This window comes from Lipotes vexillifer, unplaced genomic scaffold, assembly GCF_000442215.2.
Source record: "Lipotes vexillifer unplaced genomic scaffold, Lipotes_vexillifer_v1.1 scaffold462, whole genome shotgun sequence".
In the NCBI taxonomy this organism is placed as follows: Eukaryota; Metazoa; Chordata; class Mammalia; order Artiodactyla; family Lipotidae; genus Lipotes; species Lipotes vexillifer.
Genome location: NW_006770402.1, coordinates 678,723 through 702,843, shown reverse-complemented (window position 1 = coordinate 702,843; position 24,121 = coordinate 678,723).

Genomic DNA, 24,121 nt, shown 5'->3' with positions numbered 1-24,121 from the left:
TAGAAGACCACTGCTATAGGAGCAGTGATAAGGGAACAGGATGGTGCCAGCGGAGTTGTGAGTAGTTGTATTTAGATTTATTTTGATGGTGAACAAATCAGATTTACTTATAGGGACTGGGAGACAGTTAAAATGACTATTTATCCTTTTATCCTTTTTATCACCATTGTAGTATAACCGTTATCTCCCCTCACTCACATTAAGTACCACCGCAATGTCATGCACATGATAAGGGCTACATAAATGCTATAGCCAATTAATTCAGTTGGAAAGTTAGCTGCCCCTAGTTATTTTGGGTATCTCACATTCATTCTCAGACGCATATTGATTTATACAGTGATCATAAAGTTATAATCTTATAATGAAAGGTGCTGTGATTAATATGTAAAGAAATTATATAATTTAAGTGAATAGAATTTTAAATAATTATCTAAATCCTACTAAAAACTTAAAACCACTGTTCTAGTTTTTGCTGCTTTACCATACTTTTAATACAAAGACATCAAAAATAGATAACGTTACTCTTAATTTTAGAGTCAATATGGTGGAGTGAAAAGATTTTAAAAACACATTGGTTGCAGCTCAAATACCACTAAAATATTTAGTTTTCAAAGTTTCTTTATTATTTGAGTCTTTATTCTAAAAGCACTTCCAATTCAGAGCCCTGTATGGCACATTGTCTTGTATGTCAGAGATTTTGTTGTTGTTGTTATTATATCATCCATTTAAATTATAATATCAAATATTTTAGAAATATTATACTATCTTCCTGTATCCATTGACTTCTGAAGTTCTTTGATCCTTGTACTTTTGTAGGTGCTCTCTTTTGGTAGGCTTATAGAATTTTCTTTTGTCTTTGGTGTTTTTACATTTCACCTTATCTATCCTCTTTTTTAATGTATAGATCATTTAAAGATGGCATTTTTCATCTTTTACCTGTCTTTTTTATGCCTTCTATCTTCTGGGAATGATATTATCTGATATCAGCATAGCTATCTCCTTCTGTATGTCTCTATATCTCTTTATTCATTTCTGCTACGTTTGTCATGCATCGGACCTTCTAACTCATGTTCTTCATAAGGCTTCATCTTTCTACTTGCTTAGCTAATACATTGTTTCATTTGTTTCACCTAATTTTTCTTCTTTTTGATTGATTGTTGTACTTTCTTTCTGATTTAATTTTGCTTATATTGCTTCTTATCTCCTAAGAATAAATTATATGTCATTATCATTTAAAATTATTTGTGTGTCGATTGCAGTAACTCTACTTTGAATGATGTTTTCCAGTAAAGCCATTTTATATTTAAGGTAGTTATGTACCTCAGGTATGACTTCATGCTGCTCTAGGGAGGAGTGTCAGCTACACCATCTGGATTGTGTATGAAAAGGGCTAAAGACAGACATTATTCTGTGTTGGACTCATGGAGTTTAGGAAGAAGGGAACACTGAGTGTTGGAGTGAATGACTCCATATCCATAATATACCAATAATTGTCTCGGGTGAGGTTTTCATTATAAACCCTTAAAGAGAAGCAGCTTTGTGAGAGCCACTGTCTCCAGGCTTTAATTCAATCATATCGGTGTTTGAACGGGACATTGTGGAGGAGTGAATTCTCATGGTTTCCTGGTCAGTCCTCTTCTGTTTCCTTCAACTCCTTTTGTAGGGAATAGGGCTTTTGCTCACCTGATAATTCTCCCATGGACTTCCATGCTTAAGTCTGGATTGTTCTGGTGAAGGGCCCAGTATAATTTTCTAGAATCTACTGGCGGAGAGGCAAGAACAGAATGTAAACCTCTATGACTATCCTTGCGCCGAGGTTGTCACGCTGATCCTCATTCTTCCTGCATCTAGTACACACCAGTTCAAGAAAATGGTCTATCTCCCCAGCGGTTTGACATTTCTGTTGTTGCTATGGGTTTTTGTGTTGTTTTTAATTTTAATTCCTGGTTTAAGTCCAAGTTCTCTTTGGCTTCTATAGCTTCTCCAGATTAATTTCATCAGAGGAAACAAGGAGTTCATGCCAGTTCTTTATCTTGTATGAGGCCTTACTCTTTAAATATAGGAACGCCGAGGCCTTCAAAAATCTTTAGAGAACACATTCTAAATTGAACATATCAACTTATAACGATGTGACCTTTTATTTTCACATATTTAGTCTTTGATTTATTTTCAAAATGTTGCTTAAACCCCTCCTCAACATTTTCCCTCTTTTTTTCTAGTCATTGGGCAATAAGTGTTCAATATTTGCTTGTAAAACTGCCCATACTTATGCACCATGAAATATGAATTAACTTTCTAAAATATAAGCTCTATTTCTATTGTCACACTTGTGAGATAATAAAACAGTAGGCCTGCAATGTGATGTACTATAGTTATATTCTATTTGTTTTTACTGCCATGGCCTTGCAAAAACAAATAACTTCACCAACAAATAATGTAGACAAAATAGGTTTGGCTATAGAAATATTGCAAATAAAGTTGGAGAAAATGACAGCTTTCTGCTCTTCCAAATATTGTAGGAACAATTGCCATGAAAAGACATTTTTTGTTCTACCTATCCATTTATGTCTTCCTTCTCAAATTTGTTGAAATGGGTTTTTGTTTGATTATTGAATGGTACATATTTCAGTGACTTAAGCACAATATAGGACATCAGGTACTTAAAGATTCATTTAATGCTTGACATTTTTTTTTTTGGTTTTAAGAGTCCAAAGCCAGTTATAATTATAATATATTCATTAAGGTGTTTATCTAGATGAAGCTAATGGACATGATTCATTGGAATTTAAAGAAGCACATTAAATAATAATGGGAATTTCTTAATGATTAAGAAACATCATAGCCTCTATTAGAAAGAGGGAGGTCCAAGTAGGGAAAACAAATATGTGCCAGCTTTCTAGGCTAGCTCCTTACTCTACTGTATAATTTGGAGGTTAACGTGGCACATTCTGTAGTTGTTTAAAACACATTTATTGAATGTTTTACAATTATGTGTTTTCCCTGTTTGCTTGGGTAGGTGACCTTTGGTTCAGTTTCTGTGTATGTACACAATTTAATTGAAGCTTTTAGGGAGTTCTAAGGAAATGGAATTAGTTTTCAAGTTGTTGTCTCAGAGAAATCTAGCCAGGAGGCGTGAAGGTTCTGGGGTTAAATAGCTGCCTATGTAATGGTGGGACTATATCATTTATTTTCTCTACTTCATTTTCTTTCCATTTCTTTCTTGCCATGTATTTTATATTTCTCTTGTTGGTAAGTATGTATTGTGAAATAACTAGAAACCAGAATTAAAAGAATGTGTTACAGGGCTTCCCTGGTGGCGCAGTGGTTCAGAGTCCGCCTGCCGATGCAGGGGACGTGGGTTTGTGCCCTGGTCCGGGAAGATCCCAGCCGCACAGCGGCTGGGCCCGTGAGCCATGGCTGCTGAGTCTGCACGTCCGGAGCCTGTGCTCTGCAACGGGAGAGGCCACAACAGTGAGAGGCCCGCATACCGCAAAAAAAAAAAAAAAAAAAAAATGTGTTACATAGGATGTAACATGACCCTAAACAAATCAGTTTCAGATTATATGTGTGTTAAGGAAAAGCAATTCATTTTATATATTATGAATAATACAACCACGAATTTTGGTACAATCAAATGACACTGGTTTCAAAAAGTCACACAGTAAAATTTATACTTAGAAATTATTTCCAAAGCCAGTAATATTTTTAAAAATCCTTTTTAGGGGAAAATACATTTTTACAATATGGATTCATATTTTTTTAAATATGCAAAAGTTATACACAACCAAGTCTGATAAATTTTATAATTAAACACTATATTATTTGAGTAATATTTTTATACGGTTGGTAAAAAATTGAAATTTCACTTAGAGAAAAGAGAATAACTTTTTAGGCTCTAAACTTATTGAGAAGGTAATTTCTGAAAGTTCCATATGTGATCGAACACAAATAGCATCATTAAAATAGCATATTGACTCAAAGGAGACAACTGTTACAGCACTTATTTGAATATTTAAGTACCATTATGTTTGTAAATAAATCAGACTCGTCCTCATAGATTCACATTTTGTGCATATGTGCTATGAATACAAGATACTCCCTATTGGTTTCATTTATCGGGAGAAGAGATTGAAAAAAGAGAATGAAAGGAGAGTTGTTAAGTCCTATTTATGTGTAATAAAGCTCACCTGGACTGAAAACTTTGATGTGAGGAAACAATCTTCCAGGGGAGAATAAGATATTACCCAACGATTATACATGATGCATTGAGTTTGCCGGTTGTTGCATGACAAAAGAAGTTCTCTATTTTGACTCACTCTGCCTATCAGCTCTTTTTTATTAGAGTCAAGAAACATGGGGAAACTGAGTAAAGTTAGATGTTAAAAGAAAAGAGAAAAGAGAAATGCAATCTACTCTGTTCAAAGTTTATCCACATGCAGAACTTGGATACAAGTTCTAAAGGAAATCTGTAATTATGGGCTGGTCCATAGGATTATTAGATTGTTTGGTCATGTAAAAGATGAGTAAGGTACCATTCCCACTCCTAAATGCCTGCTGTTAATATACAGTAATGATATCTTGGGCCCAGCCGCCCTGTGGCATGTGGGATCTTCCCGGACCGGGGCACGAACCCGTGTCCCCCGCATCGGCAGGCAGACTGTCAATCATTGCGCCACCAGGGAAGCCCTAGTAATGATATCTTATTCATCTTTTCATCCTCAGATAAAAACCCAGGCTTTGGTACCAAATAGCTATAGAGGACATTAGTCTCTTTCTGTCTTCCTTCCCCTCCCCGCCTCCTCCTCCTCCTCCTCCTCCTGTTCTCCTTCTCCTTCTCCTTCTCCTTCTTCTTCTTTCTCTTTCTCCCCCTTCCTTTTCTTTGGTCAGCCCAGCATATGAGCCCCCTTCTTATATTCGGGGAATTTTCTACTCTGTGTGCCTTGGTTGCATAGAACCTACCTGCAATTATAGAACCTGAGCAAGATCTTTTGAGCTTTATGCCAGTTAAGGCATGAATTTGTGACTTTTCATTAAAAATCAGGGTGTGGTAATGGGGGCAGGGAGACTGAAGTATTCAACCTGGCCATGGAGGGGAAAGCCATGTGTTCCCAGCTGCAAATGTCCTGCGGTGCCAGGAGCGGCATCCAATGTCTGGCGATAGAAAGTATGAAACCAATGGAGAGGAGATAGAGTGGTTGTTATCCTCAGACTGGCAGGATTTTCATTTGCTCATTTTAATATTTATAGAGATATCACTGTTCTAAACACGTTACACTGGTTAAATTCATCTATGCTTTATAAAAATTATCTGAGATAGGCACTATTTTTACCCTCATTGCACAGGTGAAGTAACAAGGAACAGAAAAAAAATAAGCAGTGTGCCTCAAATCAGGCAGCTATTAAGTTACAAAGTTGAGATTCAAACTCAGGTAGCACGGCTTTGGTATCTGAGTGTTTAGTCAATTTGCTGTCCAGCATCCCTTTGCTCCTGCCCACTTCAAAGCCTGGTACCAGAGCCGTCCAATAATTCTATGAGTTACCCAATATTTTTTAATATGTTATCTTTATGCTTAAAATATCCAGATTCAGTTTCAGTTGCTTACAGCTAAGGATGCTGCTGATACCATAGTTATCATAGTGATACCATAAATGAATTAGCTATATGATCATTAAGAGGTCAATTAAACTCTCGATTCTCATATGTAAAAATTTACATATTTTAAAAATATTACTTATTACCTTATCCTTCAAGCATTGTAAGAATCAAATAAAATAATGTTTGGGAAATTACTTTGTAAACCAATAAGATTAAATTCATTTAATTTCAAATCAACAAATATTATTCCTAACCTCTTAGATGTAATCCCCTTCAGGTAGGTATGGATCACATGATGGTAGATATCACCCACGGTACATCTGTCATTGTCCAGACAGGAAAACAGAAACTATTGTACATATTCAGATAAGATAAGAATTTATTGCAAGAAATTGGTTATAATAGTATTGGAAGGGTTTCAAAAGCAAATGGGGGGACTGTGGCATTACTTAGACTTCAGTAATTATAGGAAGCCCCTACTGTGCCTATTGCTGGATGAATAAAAGTGAGAAGGAAGCATGATCCAGAGATCAGTAATTATAGAAAGCTCATTCACTCCCTGGAGCTGAAAGCCTGGTTTGAGGTTGACTACCAAAATATATCTGACACATCACATTAAATTCTAGAACCATTTTAATTTATATCCATTAAAATATTATTTTTCTTAGCAAGTTATTTTTATTAACGAGTTGATTGTTGTTGGTTACAATTAAATTTTTAGATGGGATTCTACTAAGGACTACCACCATACTCTGCTTCTCATCTCAATGACAAAGCTGACAAAACTATTTAAAACATTTGTTGTCATTTCATCAATGCCATATATTGGATATGTCTTTTGTTCAAGCTTTATAGTTTTGGCTAAGGGTGCAGTTATTCTTCAAATCCACTACCTTAATACTATCAAGATTCATAGTGGGAAAGAGGTCTTTTAGACTTTGTGTTTTAATTTAACATGGTACAGAACTGGGTGATTTCTGATTCTCTCTTTCTTTCAACTTAGATCTGCAGATACTGACATAATTGACATAAAGTAGACAAAATGATTTCTCCATATCATAGTATGTAGAAATTCTTAGATTCTTCTGTATGCTGATGACATGCTTTATTATTAATAAATAAATGTGGACTTAAAATGTAGTTATAGCTGTCACCTTATTAGTATCATGAAAAAATTTTCATGTCAACTCTACTAACAGTTTTTTGGGGGAATTATCCTTCAACACCTAAATAAGCAAAATAATCTATCTAAAATGTAATTCAAAATACCATTTATTAATAGTTAATAACACTGTTTATATATTTGGAATTTCCTAACAGAGTAGATCATAGAATTTCTCATCACAAGGAAAAAAATTGTAATTATGTGTGGTGACAGATGTTAACTAGACTTAGTGTGGTGATAATTTCACAATATATACAAATATTGGATCACTATGTTGTACACCTGAAACTAACATATGTTATATGTCAATTACATCTCAATTTTTAAAAAATGCCATTTGAGAGTGTATTTATAATTCACTGTGCTGGACACTTTAGGATAGAGTGCCATCAAAAATCAACAGATCGGGCTTCCCTGGTGGCGCAGTGGTTGAGAGTCCGCCTGCCGATGCAGGGGACACGGGTTCGTGCCCCGGTCTGGGAGGATCCCACATGCCGCGGAGCGGCTGGGCCCGTGAGCCATGGCCGCTGGGCCTGCGCGTCCGGAGCCCGTGCTCCGCAACGGGAGAGGCCGCAACAGTGAGAGGCCCGCGTATCGCAAAAAAAAAAAAAAAAAAAAATCAACAGATCAACAGGTTATTTTACTGATAAGATAACAATAAATTAATAACACTCCTATCTTCTCTTCAGATAAAAATTCTAGTCATCTTTTTAATGCATATATGTTTACTCTCAACTTAGGAAACAAAATGCTATTAACCTTTGTTGAGTGTATACAGTGGGTTAGGTGCATTCCTAGGTATATTACATATACTATCTGATTTTACTTACTAACAATCCTGTGGGGATATTAATAACTGTTTTTACATTAAAATAGAAACTCAGGGAGTTTAGAGCTAGGAAGTGGAGGAGCTGAGATCAGAACCCACATTTCTCTGATTTCAAAGCAAATACAAAATTCAACACAACAAACTACATGAGAAATTCCTGGGAGGGAAAACAAATTAAAACTCAAGGACTTCCCTGGTGGCTCAGTGGTTAAGAATCCGCCTGCCAATGCAAGGGACACGGGTTTGATCCCTGGTCCAGGGAGATCCCACATGCTGCAGAGCAACTAAGCCTGTGTGCCGCAACTACTGACCCTGTGCTCTAGAGCCTGTGAGCCACAACTACTGAGCCCTCATGCCACAACTACTGAAGCCCATGTGCTTAGATCCTGTGCTCCGCAACAAGAGAAGCCACTGCAATGAGAAGCCTCTGCACTGCAACGAAGAGTAGCCCCCACCCACCGCAACTAGAGAAAGCACATGTGCAGCAACGAAGACCCAACACAGCCAAAAATTAATTAATTATTTGTAAAAAACCTCTTTCAGATAATATGCTCATATAATTTGGTTCATCTGTTTCCAAAACACAAAGGAAATTTTATGGTATCTAAGGGACATGTATTTTTTTTGTAGATGAGAAATGGTGGAGTTGGGAGAGCATCCTTATTCTAGGACATATCGTGACCTCAAGGCCGAACTGCTGAGGTTTCTGTTGTCTGCAGAGGACCAGGGCAGACCATCCTGGGACCTGAATTCAGAATTATACAAGGGAGTGGAAAAGAGGCCACAGAAACAGTAGCAGGTGTAATGAAGTTGAATAAAGTAGAGAGAATATGGTTCTGGGGAATATAGCAACAGACAGAAGTCCAGACCTGCTCTAAGAATGGGTGGTTGTCAAGAGCTGGCCTGAGCCAGAGCTGCCAGGAGTAAACAAACCAAAATGGGAGCAACAGTCACACCTTTAATCACTTACTGTGAAAGTATAAGCAAGAGGTTGAACAGGAGAGAGTGCTGGCTCTCCCAGTGTTTCATTTTTCCCCATGGAATGTCACCAGGTGGGGATGTCTCACTCCTAATGGCACTCTAAACAAAAGGCTTCTGACGTTTTATATCGCTGTGGGCTGGGAAGAGAGAGAGAGAAACAGACAGACAGAGGGATTAACAGTGGAAAAGTACTGAGCGCTGAGTCAGAGTGGGGAAAAGTGTCTTCACGCTCCCCCTTCCCATAAGGCTGTCTCAGCAGAAGCACCTGGGAGAGGCCACAGCTGAAGGCGCCCTATAAAGAGGCCTCTGAATGAAGGCGCCTGGGCCATAGGAACATAGCAATGCGGGGTCTCAACGTTGAAGGACCAGAAGTATTATATCAAATAAGATTTTGAGACGGTAGAGTTTATGTTTTCCCCCTTTCATTTATTTAGAAGATGGATGGGGAAAGATGAAAAGTTTTTGTGGCTTTTTTTTTCCTCTAAAAAATTAAACCCTAAATTAGGAAGAGGATTTACGATGATGGGAAAAGGATACTTTTCTTGTCTAAAAGGAAATTAGTCTGGGCTGTGGAAAAATAGAAGGAAGAGCACATGGAAATATGTGGGTCCTAGAATAGAGAGATAGCAAAGCCTAAGAGAGAGATGGTGCCAGCGGACATCTCAGAAGAGAGAATCCAAGGCATCCACGACCACGATTTCCCAGCCACAAGTGTAGCACAGAAGGTAAGGGCAATTAACAGAGTCGCTGATGACAGAGGACCTTATTTCTCCAGCCTCCTCCCTAACCAAGAGCTTGCCACTACAGAGGGCTCCAGGCCCCTAGCATAACCCTGGTGTAGGGATGAGAACTGAGGTTAAATGCTTAGCCATCTGAGCAGAATAGATTTGGAGTAGGTAATTAAGTTGAGTTGGAGAAAATTAACTTCTAATGTAAGCTGAGATTCACGTGTGCTGCTGTGCTACTGGCAGGGACTAATGTAATAATAAGGACTTTGTTTTAATGAGCATTTATTGTGTGCCTAATGTTTTAAGTAAAATATTAGATCTGATATTCATGAAAATCCTTTGAGATAGATATTGTTAATATCCACTTTTTACAGATGAGGACATTGAATCTTGGGTATGTAAAGTAATATTCTCATATTTTGGAAAGTTGGTTAGTGGCCGACTACAGACTTGAATATAAGAATTTACCTTGGGGCTTCCCTGGTGGCAGCAGTGGTTGAGAGTCCGCCTGCCGATGCAGGGGACACGGGTTCGTGCCCCGGTCCAGGAAGATCCCACATGCCGCAGAGCAGCTGGGCCCGTGAGCCATGGCCGTTGAGCCTGCGCGTCCGGAGCCTGTGCTCCACAATGGGAAAGGCCACAACAGTGAGAGGCCCGTGTACCGCAAAAAAAAAAAAAAAAATTTACCTCTAGAGATTGTGCTGTTTACATTCGCAATGATGTAAAGAAATCAGGTGAAAAATGGGATTAGTCTTTACCAATATTAGAGACAAATTTTCAGTATATGTTCTTTGGTGCTGTAACTCACATGTATCTGTAGAAATTTGTCTTGGCCTAGAGATGAAGGGTATGATGGGCCTTGCAGTGGAAGTCAGATAACCTGATAGAGGAAGGAATGATTTATGTGGTTGGCCTGGCTTAGAGACCACATCTGTCTTGCCATCACTTATCAGTATATCTCCATTGCAAACACAGTGCCTAGAATGGGGGGAAAACAAAGGTAGTGAATAGATACTTAATGTCAATTTGGTAAATAAAAATGATCTGGAACAATCCACTTTTCTCTATAGGCCTCAATTTTCTTGTCTGTAAAATGGAAAATAAAATGTCTATAATCCAAAATTTTTTAGATAAGATGAGATCATATGAAAGTTTTATAAAATATAAAGATCTATAAAAATATAAGATATTACTCTTGTAACCATTTTACAGGATAAAATTCTATACAAATAGAAATAGAAAATTGAACTTTGAATCATATGTAATCTAGCACTTGCCAAAATCTCTGTGCAAACAACTGGTGTCTAAAACAGAGTCTTAAGCAGCAGGTCAACTATGTCATCCTCTTTAGAGAGTAGTTTATCTAAATGTATTCCTTCTATTAATTTAGAGCATGATAATTAAAATACCTGGATGTTATTATTTTAGTTGCTTATACAAAGGCCTTTTTTATATTATCCTTTAGTTTCACATCCTGGACTTTATCTTCCAAGGCTTATTATAAGACATGGTCTTTTGAAGAATGCTTATAAATCAAATCTGAAAACACTGTTCATTATGATAACCTTATATTGTGAAGCACAGTGTGGGTGTTGCCCAGACTTTAGTGTGAAGAATGTACTTGCTGTCAAAATGCACTTTGATGTTCCCATTTGTCCAACAATGAAATCTGTATTTACTGTATTTTCCTTATTGCCTTGGTTGCCAGGAAAAACAGGAGCTAAATCCAGAGCTTACTTGCAATAAGTAGTTTATCCCACGTCCCTGATTTAGTTTTGTACTGTTTGGTTCACGCACAAAATTTCTAGTATATCTTAGTTACTTGCTGTTAAACAACAAAAAATCATTATTGCTAATTATTGTTCTTATATGTGCTTAATTTCCATATGACTTTCACAATCTTTAAGTTGTTCACACAAAAATATTCAACTCAAGGCCTAGCAGACTGTAAACTTTAGAGCAAAAGGCTTTATTCCCCTCCTAGTCTGGTTCTCACAGGTCTCAGGTCTTAAGTCTTACTATCTTGTTTCATTTTTCACATTACTTAGTTTAGGAGAAGGATTGTGGTGACCTATTTGTCATACGGTATTGGGAAAAGATAATTTTGTAAATTACAACACTCAAAGCACCAGAGGTCTTAAATTCTAGGAGCAATATAAATAATACATTATATTAGAGTCCCAGTTAATTTCCATAGACACAGAAAATAGTGAGCATATATAAAGTTCGTAAATTATTATTATTTTGAGAGGAGAGGGTTAAAAAAGTGTAATGCTACGTTTGGGTGTATTTTAGGGCTAGACAATGCTGTTAATATGCTTGCTGTGATTATAGTCATGCCATGGAAAGAAATGCTAGAAAGCAGAAAGCCCAACTAATTGAAGAAGTTGCAAAGTAGCTCTAAGGTAGTATGTGAGGATACCTTTTGCTAGGTGGGGATGGTGGATCCAGGTTAGAGGACACTTTAGAATGGCCATTTATACTTGTTTGATGCTCTCTCTTTTTTTTTTTTTTTTTTGCGGTACGCGGGCCTCTCACCGCTGTGGCCTCTCCCATTGCGGAGCACAGGCTCCGGATGTGCAGGCTCAGGGGCCATGGCTCATGGACCCAGCTGCTCCGCGGCACGTGGGATCTTCCCGGACCAGGGTACGAGCCTGCGTCGCCTGCATCGGCAGGCAGACTCTCAACCACTGCGCCACCAGAGAAGCCCAATGCTCTCTTTCATTTTATTAATCACTTAGCAAGCAAACAGTAAAAGAGATCAACATTCAAGTGTGGGCCAGTTCTGCTGCCTGCCCTATTCCTCCTGAGGGCACACTCCAAGTTCAATAGGCAGTGCAGCTCCTATAGAGTAAGGAATCTATCATGTTAAAGCAGATCATGAGAGCAGACTTTAAAAAAAAAAAAAAAAAAAAAAAAACATTAGCCTGGGGACAGGTCCAGATTGTAATTAAACGTCTCCCCTGTTACCAGTAAGGTCATTCTACCATTCTTGCTTTGCCAGTGTCATCTAGTTTTGTATTCTGTTTCTTAATGCTATCATGTGGCCTAAGGCAGGCTGGTCCATAGCCTACCATAAATATAAAAATAAAAAAAATGGAAAACAAAGCAAACCCTATTGGATAGAGCTGTAAATATACTATTATATAGATATTTATTTTCTGGGGTTTCTCTACCCAGAACAGAAACAAAGCTTGTTTGAGCAATGCAATCTATTGGTACAGGTGAATAATTTTCTCCAAGGGGAAAAAAGACACTAGACAAAGGTATTTCTTGCAACTAAAGATTCTTTTAGTTCATTCTACATTTAAAAGGCTTAAAATTGAATACTTTGATTTGCAAAAATGAACCACATAAGGTTGTGGTTTTGACTCTTTTCTCTGAGAGATTTACTGTAAGACTTTAGATAACTTCTTGATTTTTTTTAAGATCCTCTTGGTACTTGTGATCATAGCAATTATAATAATGAAAAATACCAGTAGATATTATGAAATTCACAGCATGGTTTATAATAATTGATATTATTTATTGACCAGAGCTAAGACTTAGAAGTCTATGAAACATTACCTGGCAGAAGAAGATATAATCAAATGAACAGTGATTTGGTTATTTTTCTTAAGTAGTTAAATTATGGACTCATCATTTTCCAATAATTTTGTTGTTACCAAAGGCTAACAAAGCTCTGTAAATGTACTTTTTGTATTGTTACAAAGCTCTGTAAATGTACTTTTTGTATTAAGTTCTATTATAACTTTCTGAGTAGCTAGTTTTTATAATGGTTATTGTTTAAAATTCATATGATTCTATAAAGCACATTTGCTTTCTGAGGTTCTAGAAATATATACAGGCATTATGATCAGATTAAGTAGTAGATCAGTGACAATGATAGCACTTAAAATATGTACTTAACAACTCTTTTCTTCTGGTTTCTGAATTTTCCCCTCATTTCTTTGGACTTTCTTAGGTGGTTTGAGATTTTTGGATAGACATTTTTTTGATGGCTGAGATAAAAAAAAAAACCACATAGGGAAGAATAAAGTAAGTTAAAGGATGATTACATCTTGGTGGCAAGAAACAATAACTTGTTAATTTGAAGCTGTGCACGGCACCACTGTGTTTTCTGCCCGTCCATAATACAAAAAGCAAGCAGTTATCTGCTCTATCAGTTATCTATTTTTGCATATCAAGCTAGCCCAAAATTTAAAACAACCACCATTTCGTTTGTTCACAATCCTCTGGGCCAGCTTCTAGGTAATTCCACTGGTCTGGGTTAGCATAGTTGATCTTTATGGTGACTTGACTGTGGCTGAAGAGTTTGGGATGATTTTGACTTTCATTTTGGCAGTTGGCAGGTCTAGGGGGCCTAAACTGTTATGGCTTGTTTCTGCTTCATGTAGTTCCTTATTATTCATTAAACTAACCTGGGCTTCTTCACAGCGTGATTGAAAGGTTCCCAAGAGCAAGATGAAACAAGCCACAGTGTAAAAGTAGTTTTAAAGACTCTTCTTACATCCTGCTAGCTAATATCCAGTTAGTTAAAGTAAGTGACCAAATGCTGATGCAACAGGTAGAGAAATAGAGTTCACCACTTGAGAGTAAAGTCACAATGCAAAGATGGATGCATAGAGTAGTGGCCATTTTTTTTTTGCAATCTACCAACATATGGTTATACACAATAGAACACTCTCCTTCTATAGAATTACTTATACAATTCTTTGTAACAGTCAATAATATTTTGTTTCTATGGGTAATCAGCTGGTATCTGAGTATAGCTTTATTATATAGGGCATTTGTTTGTAGTTGTAGACATTCTAATGGAACTCCCCCCTCATTTAATCTATATTGTTCAAGAGAAAGCATAAGAATAAAATAATGTTATGAATAAAGTGAGATAAAAGCTAAGGTCTTTGAGTCAATTGAAAATGAGATTCTCAGTAGTAAATTTTGATTGCATTAAAAAGAAACACCTATAATGTATTCATAGGAAGAAATGGCACAGAAGTTGAATGAACTTAACTGCTTGTCTGTCCAAATTGGAGCCTCATCACCTAAAAACAATAAATGAGAACTGATAGAAACAAACTAGAAATTATTGTCAGAAATTACCAGAGCAGCAATGAAATACCTAAACTAACTGTGAATTAACTATATAGGATTTTAGTATGTAGGAGGAAGAAAAAAACTATATAGCATAGCACGTAGATATACATAGTTTAGATGAGGATGACAAGGAAATTGGACTTACTACCACTTTGGTGCAAATGTGAGTGCCCAAAATGATTGTGACATTCTGAATCATAATTTGCTTTGTAGCTCTGTTCATGTCGTTCCTTTACATTACAGCTACCAGATGGTTATTATTATTTACTGTTTAAGGCAGGAAATATACATGGTGACCGGTCCTAGACAAATAACAGGCTGCTGCCCCAGAGAGCTTGCAGTTAAGAGACACGAGCAGGTATAATGTAGAACGAACAAGGCAAGAATACTGACTGTCCCCTGCAACTTGAACACTTAATGAGGCAGGGAAACATTTTGGAAATCAGTGAAAGAAAAGAGAGAAGGATTTTGGAAAAAATATATAAGGGATTATTATTAATCCTTCCTCAGTATCTATGATTTATTGTGCTACATAGAATGCTGAGGTGTCCTGTTACCTAGGCCAAAATGTCTGTATGTCTAAGAATGTCAAAATCATCATTGAGAAAAAAAAAGAAGGGTGAGCAAAAAGAAAAATATGAAAAATTTATGGGTTTTATGAATAGTTGTAATAGGGAGTGAATCTGATGATAATGTTAGAATCATGGAAGAAATTATCCTACAATTTATTTTTAGTGGATAACTCATGATATATACATAGTAGATAGCTCATATTTTATAACAAAATTTTGGGAGTATTTATAAATTCTCTTGGGAGCTATAAATTCTTTATAAAGCTGGATATTCTTAATCTAAAAGATTATTAGAAGGTATCTTAGAGTTTAAAGTTTATCCTAATGATATTAAAGGATTCTAAAAAGGGTAAAACTAGTCAAATTTCATTCTAGAGAGATCACTGTAGTGACAATGAGATGAAAGTGGAATTAGAAGGTTATGACTATAATCCACTTAATAAGGAATGAGAGCCTGGGGAATAGCAGGAGAAATAGCAAAGGTGAAATGATGTCAAGGTGTTTAGAAAGGGAGAATCTATAGGTCTTTGTAATTAATAAAGAGAGTCAATAATTGAGAAGGGGGAAATCTAGGGTAATCAAAAGTTAATGACATCAATTGTGGTGTGCCATTTATTAATATAAGGAGCATGGAAAAAGCACATGCTTTGAAACTTTGAGGTGTCTGTGAGACATTTAAGTGCAAAATGTTCAAGAGGTATTGAATGTACAGATTGAGATCAACAGAGAATTCTAAACTAAGTGCACAATTATTGGAAAGAGGAGATATTCAGTCCAGATGATCAAATGTGTACAGTGTGCCATAGGTACTGAACTAGGTGCTGATGAGACAATGGTGAACTAGACACCTCTTCTCAAATTGCTTACAGTCTGCTGGGCAATGAGAACAATGTTTAGGGGTACAATTAGAAATTGTTGCACGTGAAAAATATGCTTGAATTGACTGGGTAAAAATGAACATCCTTATTCATCTGTCTTGCAAAAACTGTTAATTTGGGGAACCATAGGATTTATTAAAAAACTGAGTATTATCGTTTCCTTTTAATGTTTGTGGTTTTTTCAGTGCAAAAGTAATACATACTCATATGCAACATACAGATATGCAAAATAAAATAATTTATTAACAAGTATTTACATTGTGCCTAATACATATGAGGTGTTATAGTATGTGCTGACAGTTAATTTCTTGTCCTCTCTGCTCCAGTCAAAGAGAAGTGTGCTTCCTTCCTGTCATTCTAGAGTTTTGCACATGTGGTATCCTCTTATTCCTTCTTTTCCACTTTTACCTTGTTTACTCCTATTTGTTCCTACAGTTTCCACCTTATGTGTTTCTTCCTCTGGGATTTCTCCTTTGACGCATGGTTTCTCCCAGGCAGACTGGGTTATGAGCTTCCATGGCATCTTACCCTTACCCAGCTCTTGGTGTATTTCCCAATACATTGTAATTGCCTGTTTTCTAGCACCGGGTGATTTGGCTAAAAATAATTTGCCCAAAATTATATTGGTCAACTGGACAGTACGTCTAAAATGAATATTTGAAAATCAATATTTCTAGTTACAGGATTTTATTTTTTCCTATTTATACTTAAAATACAATGTTATTAATTTTCTGAAAAACAATTAAATTAGGAAATTCCAACTAAAAATTAAGAAGACAACTCTCCCCAAATGTCAAGTTTCTCTTCTTTATATACATTTTGAGCATTTGATCTTTTGACCTAGAAGACCAGGGAAGTGCCTGGTTAACAATGTTTAACTTCTGCTTTAGATGACACTTTATTTTTTCCCTTAAACTCAGGAAACATTAAAATTTAAAGTACTTTCCTCATGCAAAAGGAGTATGGAGGGAACCAAAATTTTTGTTAAACTGGTTTATTCTTCTGTTAGTTCCTCAATGAGTACCTGAACCCAATATTTTATAAGTAGGTATGCTCATGATTCTAATATTTCAGTTTTCATTGTACTGCATGATGTTTCTACGTAGTCCTGGGAAATGGCTTCCTAGGTCATGTTTCCAATTTGCAACACCTCCAATTTTGTAGTCCCCACTGATTACAATTCAGTGCTAAGTTCTCAGGTTGGCAATACACAAGAACTCTGAACTTGATGTTTTATTTAATTTCATTCAATATTTAATGAATGCTAACAGGCACTGTACACTTACAGTTGTTCTTCAAAAAAGTCTAATGCTCTAATCTTTAATGCCTTCATATTTTCATTATCCACCAGCTCCATTTTATCTTTTAAAATTTTATATTGGAGTACACTTAACAGTTATGTTAGTTTCAGGTGTACAACACAGTGATTCAGCTATACATATACATATATCTATTCTTTTTTTTTTCATATATCTATTCTTTTTCAAATTCTTTTCCCAATTAGGTTGTTACAGGATATTGAGCAGAGTTCCTAGTGCTATACAGTAGGTCCTTCTTGGCTATCCACTTTAAATCTAGCATTGTGTACATGTCAATCCCAAACTCTTTAACTATCCATCTTCATTTTCCCTCACTACCAGCTTAGAATCCACGTTTCACTATTACAATCATTGAGTCATTACTCTGAAAACACCTGGTATTGCATTTCCCTTTCTGTTTCCATCATTGCAAAAAAAAACTCAGTCAGATTTTTAACTCTGATTTTGGCACATGTAAGTGTCATTTGCATCTCTTCATGAATTATCATGCATTTTGCCCATTCTTTTACTAATCATTTCTTATTTTTCTTCTTTTAAATCAACTTTTTCTCATTTTTCAGCCAATCTTCCTGCTTTACATTATTTTCAATTGTAAAATGTTGACATATTTACAGAATTATTTCAAGAAAATTAAATGATCAATTATACCGACCGAGATGAGAAGCTGAAAAGCTTAGCAGGTCTTATAAGCCATTTGAGGTGTGGATTTCAGCAGATAATTTGATCAACTTCTAGTATTTGACCTTCACTGTTGTCACAAACCTGATGACATCAAAAATACGATGGCAGGCTCAATAATGATACATATTATTGGTCTTCATTAAATGCATAATCAACATCAGGGAACATTTTGCATTTGACTCATTTAAAAGAGAGCTATGAGTTGATGTTCAATCTTTTAAATTCAGATGGCTTGAATATGAAACCCCATGGTCAGAGAACAAAAAGAGGGTGAGAGCCAGTGTTCAAAAGCCTCATTATCCCCAAATCAAGGTCACAGCCCCAGGTCCAGAGAATGGGTTATGACCAGGAAACTGAGTTTGGCCTTTTTGCTTGGTTATACAGTGGTTCTTTCTATAGGCTATGTGAGGTCCCAATAAGATTTTATCCAACTGGGGTTTATCTCTACATCACTCTTGACCTAAATTATTCTGTTGGAATGTTGTAAGAGGCAATATGACCTTTTAAATCTGGAGTTCCCCAATTATGTCTGTGTTAGCAACAAATATGCCTGAGTCATGGATCAAAGCCAGAGTGATGCCACTTTCTGCCTTCCTGCAATGATAGGTACACTGAGCTTCATCACCAGCTCGAGTCCTGACTGATGGCTTAGAGATACACAGAGGCCCAATGTCTGGGCAGTTCAAATAGCCAGGATGCATTTTTTTTCATTATAAGTATATTCCAGCACATCTGAACTATTGGTATCTCCTTCTATTTCAAACAAAGGACTTTAGATACAATTAGTGCTTTTTCTTTAGTTAAAACATTGGTCAGAACATAGACACTTGAGTTCTATGTTGCACGTTGAGAGGAAGACAAAACCAAGATCTTCTTCCAAGTTTTAGAGCCTCATCCCAAAGGATAGTGCCCTGAAGGTAGAACTAGTGATTTACTCTGTATCATGGGGGTTAGAGGAGTGCCTGGTGCTTCTGAAATGTAATTATCCATTCTCTCCTCTGCATCCTTCTAACAGTGTGTTCATACTCCCATGTATTTATTAAATCAACAAATATTTATTGAACCCCTAGAATATGCCAACAATTATTCTATGTGTAGGGGATACAGTAGTGACCAAAAAAGACAAAGTCTCTGCCCATGTGGAGTTTATAGCTTTCTTTTATTCAGAAATAAACATTTATAGACCATGCTTTAATGTTTTATGAGGACATATGTCTATTATTCAACTGTGATTACTTAAAAAACAGGGACATCACAAATTGTCACATTTCTCTTTATGATCTGGATATCAAATATGCGGTCAAAGTAATTTGACCTCAGGGTATCAACTCTTTTGAGAGTTTTAGTTTAGCTTGTGCACAGGAGCTGGTAAGCCGGTAGGACTTTGTTCTTGGCATTCTCTTTGGATGTCAACAGGTGTGTGACAAGAATGGGTTAGAGTCAGGGAGCATTTGTTATTGAACTAAAGATTCTAATACTGATAGACAAGTGCTAGAAGGTGATGCTCAGGTCATCTGCTGACATGAGTGCCTCACAGTCACTGATGACAGAATAGTAGTCCATTGGCAAAGATTCTCACTTCTATCCTTAGATCTCTACTCAGCGCAATGACTGCGAGTAGTGTTACTATAGGAGGATCTTAAGTTTTCTTTCTTCATCATTTAGGTTATCCTTCTCAGGCTTTTCTTTGTCTCTTTCAGTAATTTTTCATAACTTGATCATTTTTATTTTTAGTGGTGATGGTGAGGATGAGATGGTGAGCCACATTCTGCTGCAGGAGCTATTTGATCTTGTGATTTTTTTGCCCCCCTATATCCAAACACTCCAGATAGACAAGTTTAGCTTATAGTTATGTAAGAGTACAGTAAAACCTACATTTTCCCAGAGTGTGAGATGTATTTTTATTCTCTGGTTCCTGATGACAAGTGATGACCCTGTGCCTCCTTTGTCCCCAATGACTGAACTAAACTAGAAAAATGATGTCAGATTTTTTTAAGTCACCCTAGAGTAGCTGGGGCCCCAGCCATGCTGGAAGGAAGAAGAAGATAAGATGGGAGGAGAGGATAGCTCATACAAAGGGTGTCTAGGACCAGAGTCATATGAAAACATTACCCAAATTATGGGACAAAAAGCCACTGGAGAAGAGGGATATATATACATAACAGTGAGATGTAGGTGATCATTCTAAGATTTGGGGGTTGGTGATTCTATTGAGCTATCACAAGGGTGATAAGTCTGCTCACAGGGACAAAAGGGTTTGCTAAGTAGAAAAACAATAAAGATGTGGAGGTTGATGTCTTACTAGTCCACTGCAACCACCAGGGTTGAGAAGGAAGAGGGCAAGGCCACTAACTGATTTTAAGCATGAGAATGATATCATCAGCGTTATGCTTTAAAAGTATGTCTTGCTTCAGAGTGAAGACCTGTTGTGTGCTAGTAAATCGATTAAAGTGTTTATTAATTTCTATGATGCAAATACTTGCTCCATGGACAATTTTAAGCTACCAGTGGTTTGACAATTCACTAAAAAATATCCCTGAATATTTAACAATTGGTTTTCATGAACCAGTAAGAGCTGTCTCCAATATACCACTGGCTAGAGAGCAGAATTTTAATTATTATTGTTCTTTGTTTTTTTTAATACCTCAGGTTTAGAGGTAAGACATCCAGGTAGAAGGCTGTTTCAGTTATTCAAACAAGAGTATATGGATGATGGTAAATGAGGTAGTGCAGTTTTAGGGAAAGTGGGGAGAATATTTGGATCTAGAGCAAAAATAAAATGTTATAGACTAAAAGTGCCAAATTATGGAGTAACAGTATTCAAGGATGACTTCAGGGTTAAGGTTGGGTAACTGGATAGATGGTGGTCTCCTTCACTAAGATAGGAAGAAGAGGGAGAAAATTGGCTTTCTAGGATTAATAATCAAATCCAGTTTGGGATATGCTGAGCTTGAGGTACTTATAAACCTCCAAGGAGATTTGTTCCACTACAGAGTTGATGATAGAACAGAGTCTCTAAAAAGTTGAGTGATGATGACACAGAAAACACAACTGTTGAATATCGTCTCATTGAAGGAGCAGGAAGGAAAGAAAGGGAAAGTGTGGATTCTAATAGCTTTGTTCTTGGCCTGGAAGAAGTTGAAAGAGTGCTTGGTTGCTATCCTTGATTTACTGAGTAAAGTAGACTGAGGCTAAAGAATAAATAATATAGCACTTTGAAAAGACAGGTGAAATTTTAAGGATATCTACTAAGGATAATGAATAGGAGAGACACCTGAAAGAGTTTCCTAGGGAATATTAAAGACGCAAATGAAATTTAGATTTGTAGTGCTTTTCCCTCAATGTTTTAAATAACTACATGCCTTTTTAGTAATCATATTACATTATATTATATTATAAAATAGGCTCTAATTCACACTTTCCACTCACTCTCGTATAATCTCACACTAAGGACAAACCACCATATGTTGAAAAAATAAACACATTTTTGCCCACAAATATTCTTTTAAAAAATTTACTTAGTTGTAATCGACATATAACATATTAGTTTCAGGTGTACCGCATAATGACTTGGAGTCTGTATATACTGTGTAACGTTCACCACAATAAATCTAGTTAACATCCATCACCATACTTAGTTACAAAATTTTTTTCTTGTGATAAGAACTTTTAGGATCTACTCTCTTAGCAACTTTCAAATATACAATATAGAATTATTAATTATAGTCACTATGCTGTACATCACATCCCCATGTCTTATTTATTTTATAGCTTGAAGTTTGTACTTTTTAACCCCCTTCACCCATTTTGCAGCCAGGACCCCCTCCCTGGAAACCACCACTCTGTTCTCTGTATCCATGAGCTCAGTTTTTTGTTTTGTTTTGCTCTGTTTTTTAGATTTCACATTTAAGTGAGATCATACAATATTTGTCTTTCCCTCTCTGACTTATTTCATCTAGCATAAAGCCCTCAAGGTCATTCACGTTGCTGCAAATGGCAAGATTTCCTTCTTTTTTTTATAGCTGAATGATATTCTAGCAAACACTTTTATGGTGCTTACCTTATAAGAGTTTTATTATACACTCATTTAACCCTCATAGAAATCCTAAGAGGCAAGTACTATTATTATTTTTCATTTTGCAGATGAAAAAATTTAGTCATAAAAAAAAATCTAGTCATAGAGGATTAGCAATATGTCCAATGTCATGTGACACAACCAATTACAACCAGTTCCACTGGCTCCAGATCTGATGTTTTTAATCACTTTACCTGCCTCTCAGTGTAGACTCTCTATAGTCTATTCACAAATGTCACTTATTTTATTTTATCATTATGTAAACTATGCTAAGAGGATATAAAACAAGAAAACATAAACCAAACGAAGAGTGAGGCAATAAGTGAGCACATTTCTTCAGTTTTATTGATTGTAACTAGAGGAAATACTAATAGTTCAACACAGGATATAATCACAGATGGCATAACCTGTAAGAATGGAAGAAACATCTTCTATGATGCTATCTGTGGAAGGTGTTTTACTCTCATCGAAAGTTGAGAAAAATCTATAAATTCTCTTTCATCTCAGCATAGAAGTCATTCCCAGGCAATCATGTACAACCATGGTATTTAAGGGAATCCCTGCAGGATCAGTAGCAACATGGATAAAATATTAGTGTCATATAAGCACACATGATGAAATCTGTATCTTAAGGACTAGGTATTCTGTAATAGATTGAGATGTCTCTGAAATTAGCATGTTGTTCTATTATAAAGATATGGTCAATTCAAGTTAAGCAGAATGCAAGAGAAAAATTTGACAGTTCCCTAATGGCTCACGCATGTAAGCTTTACTAACACATAAGAACAATGGATTTTATATCACATATATTTTGTGGTCTTTATATATACCAGTATACTAACATTACAATTTATTATTTAGATAATGAGTTATAATGGCTATTAATTTCAACTCATCAATTTAAAAAACTAACAGATATTTTAAATTTTTAAAAAATTTTAATTTTAAAAATACTTTAAATATTTTTAAAAAGAAACAAGCAGACCAAACTGACATTAATATTTAAGATTCTAGTGGCCAGAGATAGCTGATCAACTAAGTTGCATTCCTCAGAGAATTTTTTTCTAAGTCTGGTTCATAAATCTCAAAAGGATTACAGTAGCACCACACTTTGTCATATTTTAGGTTATATTAATGTTATATTTAAAAATTATATCTGACTTAGATTTAGTGTATGATTATCTATACAATTAAACTTTTCGTGTCTCAGCCTATTTTTCTGTGATACCACTAAGTTTGCTGAGAGTACATCAGCTTTATTCTCACAAGTATTTAAAAGCATCAATCCAAAGAACACCGTGCTTTTAAAAATGGCCTGTGGCATCCCAAACTCATTTATATTGCATTAGCTACTAATTCAGTAATGTGCTGCTTTTTTGTTGATCTAATAACATGAACAATGAGTTTGAAAACAACTTTATGGTGCTTATTTAAGGACAAAAGTTTGGTACATTTTTAAAGTTTTCCTACTTCTATTTTCTCAATATGTTAATCTGTACCACGTGTCAATTTAGTTCAAAAAACTAAAGGTGTGCTATGAATCCAAGAATGAGTTAAATGCTGGTGACACAAAACTGGGTGAGACGGAATAAAAGTATTCCATGAGTTCATTGTGTTATAAGAAAGATAGCGCGAAGCACTCTATTGTAGAAGTATATTCATTAAACACATAGTTATTGGAAACCTACTATGCACCAGACTCATATACATAGTGTTGTCTCTGAATAATGAAATATTTAAACTTGAGAAAGTTAGGTGAGTTTTCTTGAAGAAGATGAAATCTAAGCTAGGTGGTACTGCAATTAAGGGAGCAGCATATGTAAAGATATAGAGATATGAGAGAGCAAAATTTGGGAATATTCAAGTAGTTTGACATTGCTGAATAATGGAGTACGAAAAGCAGGAAGTAGATCAAGAGTCACATCATGAAGAGGTATAAAATCTTCCTTAATTATAACCGTAATCACTACCTTCTGCTCTCATACCTCCTGGTATTCTCCATTCCATATCAAATCAATCCTGAATATTTACATATGAAATTTTTTGTAAAAATCTGATACTAGCCTACCCTTTCATTATTGGTAACTCACTCTTTTACTCCAGGCAAATTAGTATTGGCTGTTCTCCTAAAATATTTAACACTCTCTCACTTTGCCTCTTCATTCATGCTATTCCCTATGCCTGAGAAGCTATGTGT